This window comes from Manis javanica, chromosome 10, assembly GCF_040802235.1.
Source record: "Manis javanica isolate MJ-LG chromosome 10, MJ_LKY, whole genome shotgun sequence".
Lineage (NCBI taxonomy): Eukaryota > Metazoa > Chordata > Mammalia > Pholidota > Manidae > Manis > Manis javanica.
This window is the reverse complement of record NC_133165.1, coordinates 65,184,966-65,199,695: the sequence shown is the minus strand read 5'-3', so window position 1 is coordinate 65,199,695 and position 14,730 is coordinate 65,184,966.

The following is a 14,730-nucleotide window of genomic DNA, read 5'->3' as shown; positions in this document are numbered from 1 at the left end:
TATACGGACAACAAAAACTGAGAAATGTCGATGTCAACAGCCACCAGGGAAATGCAAATTAAAAAGACAATATGACAGTACTACATTTCTACTGAATGGTGGTAAAAGTCTGTATCTGCTAAGACAAGGATGTGGAGGAACTGGAACTCTTATACACCGCTGATGGGAATGCAGAACTCTTTGGAAAACAGTTTGCCAGTTGCTTAAAAATTTAAATATATGCCTGTCATATGTCCCAGCCATTCCACTCTTATGTATCTGAGAGAAATGAAATCCCACTTCTGTACAGAGACTTGAACATGAATGTTCACAGCAACTTTATTTGCAATAGTCAAAAACTGGGGGAAGATAAAACAACAAACTATCATCAACAGGTGAGATTGTTCACTACGGATTATCCACACAAAGAATGAAGTGTTGATATACATTGTAACATGGATGAACCTCAAAATAATTATGCTGAATGAAAGAAGTCAGACAGAAGAGTACATACTGTATCTTGAAATTTTCTTCTATGAGGAAACCAAACAGAATTACTTAAAAGATAATTTCCTTTTCCTGAATTATCTGTTTCCTCAATATTCAGTTTATTTGTTTAAACTTTCATTTTCATCCTTGTTTATCCTCAGATTTTTATGACCCTTAGGTATCAATTCACATTTATAATTGAGGCAGACTGGCTTATTTAATCAGATAGCTCTCCTTGCCTAGGTCTTGCCTTCTGCCCACATGGGTGGGCCTTTTTACTGGCAGGCTTTGCTAGGCCTTAAGAGAAAGAGAATCCCCATCTCTCCCACTTCCCAGCCAAAATAAGGAGAATGTTTTCAGAGCGGGCATCACCCCTACTAGGACGCCATCTTAGGCAGACTGTTCTCAATTATTTGAAAGATTAGTCCTCTGGTTTTAGCTTGAGCATGTGATGTAGGGAAGGGGAATGTGGGCTATGACTCACAGTTATTCCACAGTTGATTTCATTCCCATTTCCCTCTCATACTCCAAGTTTTCAGCCTCCCTGTACGTCTGCTGCCAGGAAAAACAGCTCTAGCCCTTACAACCTTCTCCTGTGAATGTGACTGAGTCTGTTAATACAATTCCAAATATTCTTTATTTGCAAGAAATGTGTCTGTTTCTCTAGTTCCTGGATGCCCTTTCTTCTGCATTCAGTACTGTCATTATTAACGTCTGTTTCTCTTTACTGACATTTCTATGGGGTTTGGGAACAGAAAAAATACATTCTTATGCTCTGTCTGTCATCTTGAACAGGAATCCTCTTGAATATTTGGTCATCTCTGTGCTTTCTTCCTTATTTTGAGCCAGAAGACTCCTTATAGCCTCCACTTAGGGCCACAGGACCACACAAACAAGGCTTAATTTGGCTTCTACTTGTCAGCTCTTCACATATTTGAAATTAATTTTATATCTTCCTGTCATCTCTAGCTCAGATATTTCTAGTTCCACAAACCATACCTCATTGAATTTATAGTCCTCCTATCATTCTGATCATTTTCTTCTGAAACCCCTCCATCTCCCTAACAGATTCTAGTGCAATGCCCAGGGTACAAATGTTGGAAGCAATTTCATAATAACCTTCTCCAACCACATCACATGTTTGTATTGTCCAATGACTCTACCTCCCTACCCTTGACACATAAGATGAATGTTTTACCACCAGCAGCTGCAGAGAAGACTCTAACACAATGGGGATGTATTTAAAAGCCATAAGATGGGAAAACAGCAAGAGGAGGAATTTCCTTCCAAGAATTCCCCAGGTACTCTAGCACAGCTTCTAACTTATACACAATTACTTTATCACTTAGATAAAGGCCATTTAAAAACTCTTAATTTCAGTCATTTTGTAAAGAATGGTACAATGAGCTGCTGAATAAATTTGGAATAAGTTGTTCCTAACCTAATCAAACCATGCAGTTGAAGTCATATCATATATATATTTTTTCAAGTATCTGGAATGCAAATTCAAAACTCCAATCCATTTCGCATTTCTCATTAGAAAAACAGTTTTCAAAGAGCCTCAGATTGTTGTAAAATCACTACTAATTAAAATATGTATAACACTTAAAACTTAGCAAAAAGGCCTGATATCAATCTAAAAGGCATGGTGACATCCCTTTATAGCAGATTGAGTTTTAAATCTTAAACAAAATGTTGCCTGACAAAATTACACATTACAATTTACAGCTAACGTGTAGATTTTTCTGATATGTGTATCTCAGTAGGAATAGGTCTGGCCTCCAGTTCCTTGAAGAGCATGTTTTAAAACTTTAAAAGGAAAAAAGTTTTCTGAGTATATTAATATCTAGGGAAAGATTTATAAGTCAGATGCATTAAGAAACCAAAACAGTTTTTAGGAACTTTAGAGATGTTTTAAAAAATCTATATCCATTTGTTTGTTCAAAAGAATTACTTAAGAAACTGCTATATGCTAAGCACTAGTGGTTCAATCACTTACTAAAAAGATTTGCACTCTCTGTGTTCATGGAGCTTACTTGGGCGAAAGATATCAAATTTGTTAAAGCACCTTTTCTCTACAACTTTAGTTCAGGAAGATAGACTCAGATATACATGAAGTGATGCCATTGGCCTCTCGGAAGGCAGCAGCCCAGCGTCTTTTCCATTCTCTGGGCCAAGTGTCAGTAACACTTATGGAATGTTGACTAGGAGGAATCATAGCTAAAAAGTTAGCTGGAAGTTAAGAAGCCATTTTAGGAGAAATTCACTGGTTATCCCACCCTTACTTCCTCTGATCCATGGGAACTTGGAGAGAAAGTATTCCAGTTTCAACAGGTGTGTGGTAGCACATGGCCTACCTGGTGGACCTTAGGGATCACCCCCCTCTACAGCTGTATTTCCTACAAGCCTCATAAAACACAACATGCTCTTGCCCTGGATAGTTCGTTTTAGCTCTCCACGCACGCCATGCTCTTTTCCTTTCTCTTTGCCTGAAATGCCCTTGCTCTCCTCGCTCAGGTTTCAAATCTCAGCTCAAACACTGCTTCCCCTGGGAAGCCTTCACTGACCCCCGGGCTGGTTAGTCAGCTCAGTGGGGCTGCAGAAACAACTGTGAGAAAAGACAGACCAGGAAATGGATCTTGGTTCTAGCTTTCACCAGATGTGGAGTTATGTAAGCACACTGAACCTGAGTTTCTCCCATTGATAAGATGCAGAAACTTGCTATCCAGGGCTGTGCTGAGGATTGAACACAGCTGTGAACGCCAAGCTCCTGAACACATAGACAGCACTCAATAAATGCTGCTTTCTAACTCATATCCATCTCTGGGCACTCCTTGGAATGGCAGGAACTTCAGATCTCATGTTTAGATCAACCAGGGTTGTTATTCTGAAAATCATTGGGATTACAATAATATAACATTTCAAATTAAAAACAGCATTATAAATCAAAGCTTTAATGAAAAATTTTCTGATTACTTAGAAAGATCCTCTGTGGGAAGAATGACTATAATAATTAGAATGATCTACTTCAAGTGCAAGCATGCAGTACTTTCAAAGGTCCTGATCAAAAGCCTCAGCACTGGGTGCTACAGGCCTATAAATTTTACATAGAGGTCAATGCTATATTCTTAGCAATCACATCTGCTCTTGAACCTATTTCACAAACTCAGAGCCAGGCCAAAAGCACAGTAAATGGATAGCAAATATTTCCAAAAGGCAATAACAATAATACTATAAGAGTGACAATTATTGTATTTAATAAGAATTTCCACTTCTTCCAAGTCCTTCACACATCCCTTTAAACATTCTACAAACATTCTGTGGCAGGTCAGGGGTGCTGGGATGACTCAGTTGTCTCAATTTCCAGGGCTGCGGGCAGAAGTCTGGAAGGGTGCATGGTGATGCTGGGTGTATTTTTTTAATAAAACTGGATGAAGAGTATGGAGTACTCTTACTAAAGAGGCCAGAAGCTTCAGTTTTTTGGTCTACTTTCACTCCATTTTGAGAAATTTAAGGATCATTAGTGCCTTTCTCAGTCTCTCTCTCAGCAGCTATTTATAAACATAGTGGTTAAAAGTGCAGAGGGTGGAGTTAGAAACTTTGGTTCAAATTCCAGCTCTCCTACCTCTAGCTATGGAGGCCCTGGGTGAGTTACTTCCTGCATCTGTGGTTTAGCTTCCCCATCTATAAAATGGGGATAACAATAGTATGTACATCATAGGGCTCTAAGGAGGTGTACCCAGCACATAATTCATGTTCCTAATTATTGGGAACTATTAGGGTTAACTTTTATTCCTATCCGAGGCAGTGGTGAACAAAGTCAATCCAACATAGTGGGTAAATAATTCAAAACCATAATAAACTAAAATCATAAATATAGATTTTGGACACCCAGGTGGTTTCCATGAAATGCTGATGTCAGAGAACAAAACTTTAAACATTCATAAGATTAAGTCTCAGCAACATGCTCCTTAGCCCAAGAGCAGAAACAGAATGAGATAATGAAACTATCACCTGATGTCACAAAAGACAAACCAATGAGAATAAGCCAGGTAGCTTGGTGCACAAGTATTGCTTTTTTAACTTGGCTGTAGTATGACTTTTTAAAAATAAGCTTATAAAAATTGTAATTGTTGGCCAAGTACACTGACTCTCCAGTGAGGTCATGTTTGGAAATGTATGTATCAACATTTAAACAACTCAGAACCATAAAAAATCTTAAATATGTCAGCCAAATTCTGTCTCAAAGGTGAAAGAAGTAAGATATAAAAATTAGGGGAAGGCATATTTTCAATAGGATCATTGTTTTACACTACTCTTTATAAGTAATGAGTACAAAGTAAAGGCATTTCAGGATGTCATCATTAAAACTATTTGCAGTGTAAACCAGTTCTCAACACTGCTAAAACTTCTAGCACTGCTTAAAAATGCTCAAGAGAGCAGAACTACAATATTTATGTCTGCTTAAAAGCACATAATCTTCTTAAGCCTTAATTTTAAACACTGGTATTTTCTTTTAAAGTTCTTCAGAATGTATGTTCTCTGAAAAGGGAACTTTAAAAGCATTACTATCTAAAGCTTCATGGGACCTACAGCTATTAAGGAAGTTGTTTAGAGAGTAAATGAAAGCAATTGATATAAGTCAAAAATGGCACAGAGAGGCAGAAGAACAGAGGGCCAGGGGATGAAACTCATCTCCTTTCAACTGAGGAAAGGAGACGGTACATCCATGTGACTAGAGCATCTCTATTTTCCCAGAGATGATAAAATACTAGGAACTGTGAGTCCTTAGAAAGCTGATCAATATTAAGAAAGGCCTCAAGAGATCAGTGTAGATAAATGAGTTGGTTTCTTTAACAACTAATATAAATAGACTACTGACAAGAGAGAATAAAAAAGAAACAAGGGTGAAGCCATTCTTCAAAATACAGTAAGGGAAAGTGGCCTTCATCAGCTGGGTATCTTAAAACCATTAATGATCCCTGAAAATCACACTCACACACACACAAACACTCAAAAGTAATGGTTGATAAAGGAGAGTAAACTGTTATTCAAAAGTTTCTTGGCAGACAGGTATTATGTTCTCTTAACTTTTGCTCTATTTAAATACTGACTAGCATTTAAATAGAGTCCTTTAATATTTTTGCTTATTTGAGTTTTAGTTGTAACAAAGAAAGTGAAAACCATGTGAAAGGGCACATTACCTGCTCTTTGGTTCCATCTGCCTGATGTGCTCCTGGCAGCAGCTCACTGGATTACAGACAGAATATCCTTTGTCACTTTATTGTTCTCTACATCAGCTTTTCTTTCAGTAGGAAATGAACCCTAATGGTATGTATATATCTAAAATATTGTTTTTAAAGTGTTAATAGCCAAATATCATGCCTTAACATGCTTATACTGATTTTCTCTTGGTGGTGTAACAAATTGCCACAAACTTCATGGCTTAAAACAACACACATGTAGTATCTTCCAGCTCTGTAGGTTAGATGTTTGATATGGGACTCAAAGGCTATAATCAGTGTCAGCAGGCCTGCATTAGTTTCTGGAGGCTCTAAGGGAGAGCACATTTCTTTGCCTTTCCCTGGTTCTAGAGGCTATCTGATTCCTTGGCTCACGGCCCCCTTCCTTCATCTTCAAACCCAGCCACACTGTGTCTCTCTAAACTAATAAACAATAGTCATATCTCCCTCTGACTCTGTTCTTCTGCTTCCTTCATCCCCTTTTAAGGACCCTTGTGACTACATTGGGCCTACCTGGATGGTCCAATACAATCTCATCTCAAGGTCAGGTGAATGGACAATTTAAGTTCCATCTACAATCTTAATCCCCCCTTGTCTTGTGTATTAGTCTGCTCTAGCTGGCATAACAAAATACAACAGTCTGGTGGCCTAAACTTAAATTTACTTTCTCACAGTCCTGGTAGTTCAAGGCTGGAAGTACAAGATCCAGGTGTCAGCAGGGCCGGTTTCTGGTGAGCCCTCTAGCCTTGGTTGCCATCAGCCTCCTTCTCATTGTGTCCTCTCGTGACTTCTCCGTGTGTATAGACAGGCAGCATAGGTGTCTCTTCCTCTTGTAAGGACACCACTTCTAGGGGATTAGGGCCCCACCCTTATGTATGACTTCATTTAATCTTAATTTCCTTCTTAAAGGCCCCATCTCCATATACCGTCATATTGAGGACTCAGGTGTACTGTTTCCTACTTATAGTATTTCTGACACCAGAAGTATGGGGATTTTCCTCACCAAAAACATGAATCTCCAACTCTCCAAACACCTACTAGGTGTCCTACAATTTGATTCCATTTCTGACACTGACTATTGGAGTTCATACAGATCACATAGGTTAAGGGCTCAGTCTCAGAAGACTGCTCCCATTTCAGATGCCAGTCACGAGTCCCAGGCTGTCACCTGTACTTCTGACCACAACCTCCTCCACAGGTTCAGTGATTTGCTATAAAGGCTTACAAAATTCAGGGAAACTTCACTTATGTTTAATAGTTTATTATAAAGGATGTTATAAAGGATATAAATGAATAGCCAGATAAAGAGGTATATAGGGTGAAGTCCAGAAGGGACTTCTGTGCAGAAGTTTCTCTTCCTGTGGAGCTAGGGTGACCTAACCTCCTTGCACAGGGATGCATTCACCAACCCAGAAGTGCTCCCTGTAGTTTAGGGATTTTTATGCAGGCTTTATCGCATAGGCATGGTTGATTACTAACTCAATCTCCAGCAGCTCTCCTTTCCCAGGTTCAGGGGCTGTGGCTGCAAGTCCAAGCCTGTGGTCTTTGCAGAAACCAGCTTGCCTCCTGACACTGGGTAGCAGCATCTCATTAGTGTGTAAAAGAGCATTCTTATCATTATGGAGATTCTAAGGGTCTTAGAAGCTCTTGTGTCAGAAACTGGGGACTAAGACCAAATAGTATAACAAAGATGCTCCTCTCTCCCCTATTGCTCAGAAAATTACAAAAGTTTCAGGAGTTCTGTGCCAGGAACTAGGGACAAAGGCCAAGTCTATATTGTGTGTTATTATCACAATTTTCAAGCTTCAACATATGAATTTTAGGGGGGACACAATCTAGTCTAAAGCATCGTGTAATCTAACATACGCACCGGTTCTGGCAATTAGGCAAGGGCATCTTTGGTGGAGCTGTTGTTCTGCCTGCCACTGTGCTGTCATTTGAACTGCAGACCCATATTTTAGTGATACGCTCCTGAGGTCAACCGAGAGGACAGGAGGAGCCTGATCACAGATAGGCCAGGAGGAGGAGGAAAAACTGAGGGGCAGCAGTTCTGTCGTCTTTTTTCCCAAAGTAGTTGTAACTGATGCTTGGGCAGCTTCCAAACAGAGAAGCAGCTTTCTTTCCTCTCTGGCGCTGGTTCAGGGGAAGAGCAATGCGAGCACTTACTCAGAGTAAAAGGTGGAAGTTGCACGAGTGTCAAGTCCTCTGAACCCGGAGGCTATGACAGCTGCAACACTGACCACTCCGAGGTGCCGGAGGTTAATCTGAACACTACTAAATGGTGTGCGCTGAGCAGATCCTGGTGAAGGGCCTGTGGGTCAACACTCTGTACTGGGTTTTAAAGTCTGCCTTTCCAGACAGCATGCTGCACAGAAGAGAGAAGAAGTAAGCATGGTGCCCTATTTGCTATGGGGTGTGCCTCTGCAAAGTCCTGTGCACACAAACTCCCCCCATCTTTATACCCTTTCCACCATTCATGAAGGTACTGGGGTCATCAGCCCCATTAGTCATCATCTGTGTGTCAGGACACACAGTTCTCAAGAGGAAGTAATTGGCCCAGGGAGTGAGAGATTTGCAAATTCCACAGAGTCTTTTAGGAGATCTTTCAGGAGATTTGCTGATTCCTGAAAGGAGTCAGCAAGTATCAGAAAAATGAAAACAACTGACTGTAGCTTCCTCCTACTTTCTCATATCTACCAGACCACCTCTTACTGCTGGCCAGGGGCTTGTTAATGACTTTTTACCCAGATTAGCTACCATTCGAATAGCACCATAAGATCAAGCAATAAGTGTGTAAAAGAAAAGATTAAGATGACAAGGAAATACTTTCTTGTCCTTCTCCCATTCCATTGAATACATACATACTTACTAATATCTTATTAAAGAATAAATGAGAAAGCTGTACCAATGTAAAAAGCGTTTATGCTCTTCACTTTATATTGGTTCCTAAAGCCAAAACCAAACCAATCCCAAACACCTATGCATCACTGAGACCTAGTTTCAGGCACATCCTGAAATGCAATGTCCACGTGTCAAGACAAGAATTGAAGCTCTGCACACCGGAGTACAGGGAAATCTTCTCAAGCACTAACTTGCCCCTCTTCCACCCAAGGAAAACATTGCTCATCTATCACAGCTGAACCCAGAGGGAACCGCCTAATCCCAGACAGTGCTCTAGGTAGTCACTACCAAGCATTTAGGGTTGGCATTAGAAAGGATACCTATATGCCTTCCTGGCAAATAATATTTCTCATTTCTTCTTCTCTACTGGTTTCTGCCTCACTTTCTCCAAACCTACATGAGGCTTACTCTCAACAGCAGATATTTGTGGAGCACCTATGGTGTGCCAAGCACTGTTTTTTCTTCACCACCAGCCTCCTTCAAAGCCACTTGATAACACATTCCATTTCCTTAACTCTCCTGCAACCTCTTCCAGAAAGGGCACGGATGACTTCTTTTGTGCACATCTCTCCTGACCCTTTCCAAGCACTTATTCACTCACAAATTTTCTCTGTGGTCCCATTTGGTCCCCAGCTCTGTGGTAATCACTATTGTAAGCACAAAAGATGGTCCCTTGCCCTCATGATACACAAAGGCTGGCACTCACACCCATCCTAACCATGAAGTTTAAGGTTGATGCGGTGCTGTGGTTAATCGGGTGACCCAGCGGGAGCATCTCAGGGGTGCGAGGAAGGCTGAGTGAGGTGGTGGGTGGGAGGGCAGAAGATGCACTGGCCACCAGACGTGAGGGCAGAGGGAAGTGGCCAGGCCAAGAGGAAGAGGAGGACCAATTCCAGGTGGTGGGAAGTGCAGGTGAGAGGAGCACAGCCAGTGGGAGGACAACCGTTCAATAATGGGCCGGGGAGACAGGCAGGGACTCTCCCCACTATCAGCGCACTCTGCTCACTGGGGCCATAGCAACCTTCTTTGAGCTTTATTCCTTCCCTTCCAAATATTTTCTTCTCAATGATGTATTGGGTTTTAAAAAATATTATTAAACTGTAAATGCTTGTTGTGAAAAGTGATGGAAAAAAATACCTAAGGAAAATGAAAATGAAAATCAGCTCCCAAGTTCACAGGTCTCTTTCCTCCTAGTAGTTCCTCCTGTGCCATCTCTCGGCCACTGCCTCTTTTGGAGAGGACAGTATTCACTTTTGTGTCCTATTTTGTTTTGGGGAGATATTGCTTAATATTACACTGTGACAATTTTGTCTGTGAAAACAAATTTATCATCATTTATTGGACAATCCTCTGTCATTGATACAAGATTTTTTCCTAAGTCCTACTAGATAGAATGATGATTATCTTTGTACCTAAATCTTTGTTTACATCATGGATTATTTGGAGATAGATTGCTGAAGGTAGAGTTGTCAGGTAAGAGCAAATGAGCATATCCAAAGCTCTTAGTGTAGTTTGCCAAGTTGCCTTCTGGAAAGGTTCTGTTAATTATACCCCACAAGCAGCAAAGGAATGTTTTGTGCCACCACACACCCTTGCTAGCAGGAAGCATCATTGTTTTATTCGTGGTTGATACTTTACAGGTCAAAAATAAACTCAATTGCTTTAATTTACATTACTTTTGATTTGCAGTTTTAAATGGGTTTTGGGGGTCAATTTATGTTTCTCATAAATCTTCTCAACATGCCATTTGCTCATTTATTTCACTGGTTTATTAATGTTTTTCTTACTGATTTAAAAAGTCTGTAACAGATTAATTAAATTGAATCTATGAACCTTGAGATCTTATAGGTAAACAGTCTTCTCAAATTTGTCAGTTAAAAACTTTAAAAGCTCGCTTGCAATTTCTGTACAGTCACATCTAAAGAACACATTTTTTTAGCCTATGCTGCTGTTGTTATAAAAATAGCACAAATGTTATCTTCAGAATCCTACATGGTCTTATTCCCACTTCCTAAACGGAACTGGTGGTCTGGGACCATTTTTAATCCTATCAAATTCTCTCTCTAACTTCTCTCGCATGGGTAGGGCTCCTCTGCCTCATGAAGTCTCACCATTTCACTTGGCTCCCCTCCAGTTTTCCTCCACAGGAAACCAGAATGACTGTTTACAAATCTACTTTAAATGCTTCAATGGCTTCCTGGTGTAATCAGAACAAATTCCTAACTCTGCAATGTGGTCCATGTACCTTCACATGCTGGTCTGGCTTCCCTTGTCCTCCTCACCTTGTGCTGTCCTTCCCCTTGCTCTCCTAATTCCCGGTCCGTGGGCCGGCTGTCATGTCCCAGGACTCAGGCTCTGGACTGCTCCTCTCTGGGCCTTCGAGCCACCCTCAGCCCTCCGGAGACCACATAATTGCCACTGCACCAGAGTGGCCTTTGCTGACCTTCCAGACTAGTATTCTTCCTCACAGAATCTAGCTACTTTTCTTTCGTGGCACTTCTCACAATTTATAACTGACATTTTGAGACGCTCTGTCTACCATCTACCTCCCCCATATATTATCCCAGATACCGCTGCTTTGTTTTCAGTGTATGTGCAGAGGGAAAGATGGAGGGGAGCAGGAGAAAGGACTCACTGCTCGCCTCAGTTCAGTTTCACTCACCTAGATAGCAGAGGGTCCTCCCAGATGCTAAGAAAAGATTGCCAGTGTTGGCTTTTGGTAAGGGCCACCTTGCTGAACCTTAGGCAAAGGAGGGCTTTGTAGAAGAAGTGATGTCTGGTCTGAGCTGAGTCCTACAGGAAGAGGCAGATTGGGAAAGGCATTCTTGACAGAGCTCATGTGCAGTGGCTGTGAATCAAGAATGCGACATGTTCAAGAAAACCACAGGACGAAAGGCTGAGTATTAGCTCAGCTGACCTCTACAGTCTCTCTTCTCCATCCTTTTTTTTTTCTTTTTTGTAATCGCTTTTAAATCTAACATTTCCTGAAGAGATTTAATTGAATTAATAAGATTTTTTAACTGTATTATCCAAGGCTTCATATTTCAGCAAAAGATAAATGGTTTACTAGCACCTCACACTCAAAAGCATTAATTTTCACTTTCTCTTTTCTCAGCCAGACACTGTAATTCCCTTTGATGCAATGTAGCAAATCAGACAACTGAAATAGCACCCGCCACTTTTCATATACAAACAAACACCACTGTTAGATCTACCTTAATATTTCTGAATCTTAAGGAGCTCTTCAATCCATCCTTTTCTTTAAATCTCTATTTCTGGTCTCTGGCCTAACCTGCCATCACTTGCAAACATTTCCAGTTGGTCTTACTTCATCTACTCTTACCCTTTTCAGGACATTCTACTAAAGACAGCAGGGAGAGCCACTCTGCTTGGGGCATTTTCCTCCTTAAAACTCTTGGTTGCTGGCCTTGCACAAAGGATGAGGACCAAAGTCTTTAACACCTCCTATGAGACTTGGCATGATCTGGTGCCCAACCTCTCTGCCACCTTCATTTCACACCAAGTTCTCTTGTTCTTGTGATTCTAGTGGGCTCCAACCACAAGGACCTTCTTCAATTGGTCACACATAACTTGCCTCCTCCAGCTCTAGGGTTTCTGTCCAGGCTCTCCTTCCTCAGCTCAAAAGCTGTTTATTTTCTAAGGAAGCCATTCCTGGTCCATTCAAGACAACACAACCTCCCTCTTCCATTACACACACACACCCACACACACACCCACACACACATGCATGCACAAGCACATGCACACGCGCGCGCGCACACACACACACACACACACACACACACACACTTAGCACCACATGCTTTTCCTTCACAGCATTTCACTATTGTTATTTGCTCATATAATGGCTAGTACAATGCCTTACCTTCCCAACCAGTCTGAAAACTCTGTGAAGACAGGAACTATGTCTGTTTTGTTCATATATCCTTAGTGCCTAAATGGCACCTGGCACACATTAAGCATTTAATAAATATTTGACAAATGAATGCCCTCTGCAATAGATGTTAGTAAGATGGATGTGTTTTTTGCCTAATTCCAATGAACTGAATTCTAGAGAAAAGGGAAGTTAGGTATTCCTATTCAGATAAAAGGATGACAAATTAGCCCAAACTTAACCCATACACTTATTTCCTGTAGTGCTTGCATACTGATCACATTTTCTTCAAAATACTAAAAGCAATTCCATAAACTCTTACTTTAAATGAGCTGGGCCTGCTCACACGTTTTTGTTTTTCAAATGAAGCAATAATCTAGAATATTTTAAGACTCCTCAAGCTTAGGGGGAAATAATTTGGGATAAAAAGCAAAGAAAGACACAATATTTTAGTTTGTAAAATTGGTTTATTTACAATTTGGTATCTTAAAATTGTATTTGGAATTTAAATTTTATATATTTGCCTGGCAGCATTCTATGTCTTCTTAAATATGGAGGCAAATAATAGGAAACCTGAGTAAGTTTAATTTAAGAGATTTACCTGCAGCTACAGTCAGTAAAATTTAACTTTTAATCCCTGAGAATTAGTAGAGTCAAAAATATTTTCATACATTCAAATGTAAAAGGCGTATTTTAAGAACAGAAAATAGTAAGGCTACCATAATTAACCTCCCCAGATATGGCAATGTGAGAAGCCTGTCTTTTACAAATTAACTGAGAGGTGTGTGCACAATGTATTTTAGTTACGGGGTACAACCCGATGAGACTAAGATCCTCTATTCCTCAGTTTTTTTGTAGTTTCTCTTTAAAAAATATCCCTGGAAACTGATACATAATTTACTCAAATAATGAAATGCCCAGTTTGCTCAAGTTTCTGATCCTTTCTAAATTTTTGTGCGTGATGTACAGTTAGGGATTTTCTTTTCCTGTCCAAGATCAAAATTCTTTATCTAATTGCAACCTGAGGTCCCAACTGTTTTTGTAAAGTCACTTCGGAGCTAGTCACTTCAGTTTCCTTAAATATCAAGTGAAGATAATTATAGCTCACAGGAATGTATAAGGCTGACCTGATGTTCATACAACACCATGAAATCGGTGAAGCTTTCCTCACAAGGAGCAAGGCTCCGGAGCACGTGATAGTTATATCCTGCTGCTCCTTACTGTAGATGACTAGTTACTTTTCCTTAAATGTCAGCTTTCTTTGGAGGTGTAAATATTGATTAGTTTGCTCATGAAACTTCTTGCAAAGAGGCAAAAGAATGGCGGTTATGCCCCCTCCACCCCGTATACTTGAAAGGTAGCACCGATATTAAGGATGTAGCGACAGCAAAACAGTAAGTCAAGGTCAAACCAAATAAACCAAAGCCTCTGCAGGAAGCTACAATTTTCTTATGTATGTGTAACAGACAGTTACTTTTCATTCCGGACAGTGTTAAGCATCACTAATGACAAATGTTTATTTGCCTAATGGCCTAAAGGAAATGCAGTGTAATTCCAACTTTTTAAAAACAACAATGAAACAAAGCCACAAATATCCTTTCTTCAAATCTTATTGCTGTTTCCAAAACAGAAAATAATCAAACTGATTTCCGTTTTTCTAAAAGACCAAATATCAATGCCAGCTAGGAACATTCTCTAGTGCTAATTTGAAGGCAACTTTCAAGTTCCAAGAATACTTATTTGTATAGGTTTTTATTCTAACAGGGAAATCATTACAGAAATTCCAACAGAATGTAACATTAATGAGTTTTAAGGAAGAGCCGTGAAAAGATTTGATATTAGAATGACTAGGAACTGTAACCTGCTGTTAGATCTGGGCAATCAATTTTAAATTTAAATTGCTGCTTTAGCATTAACTGTCAATTTTATACGTAATGCACATCTCTTAAAAATTTATTTCTAAATACATTGGGTTTCTTAGCTGGTATATTTTCACTGCCTAGGAACTCTGAGCAGCAAGAGAGGCAGTAGTGGAAGTTTATGGCATAGGCTGTGCTAAGACTCAGTCTGCTTTAGGAACTCCTACAGTATTTCTTTGTTTTAGCAAATCCCACTTGTACTGCAGGGAACCACACTAAGCAATTCGTTGGCCATTGGTGGCAGGAGGGGTGTAAATAAAAATGTGAGGTAGTTCTTTCCACAGGAGGGAAATATTTGTCTACA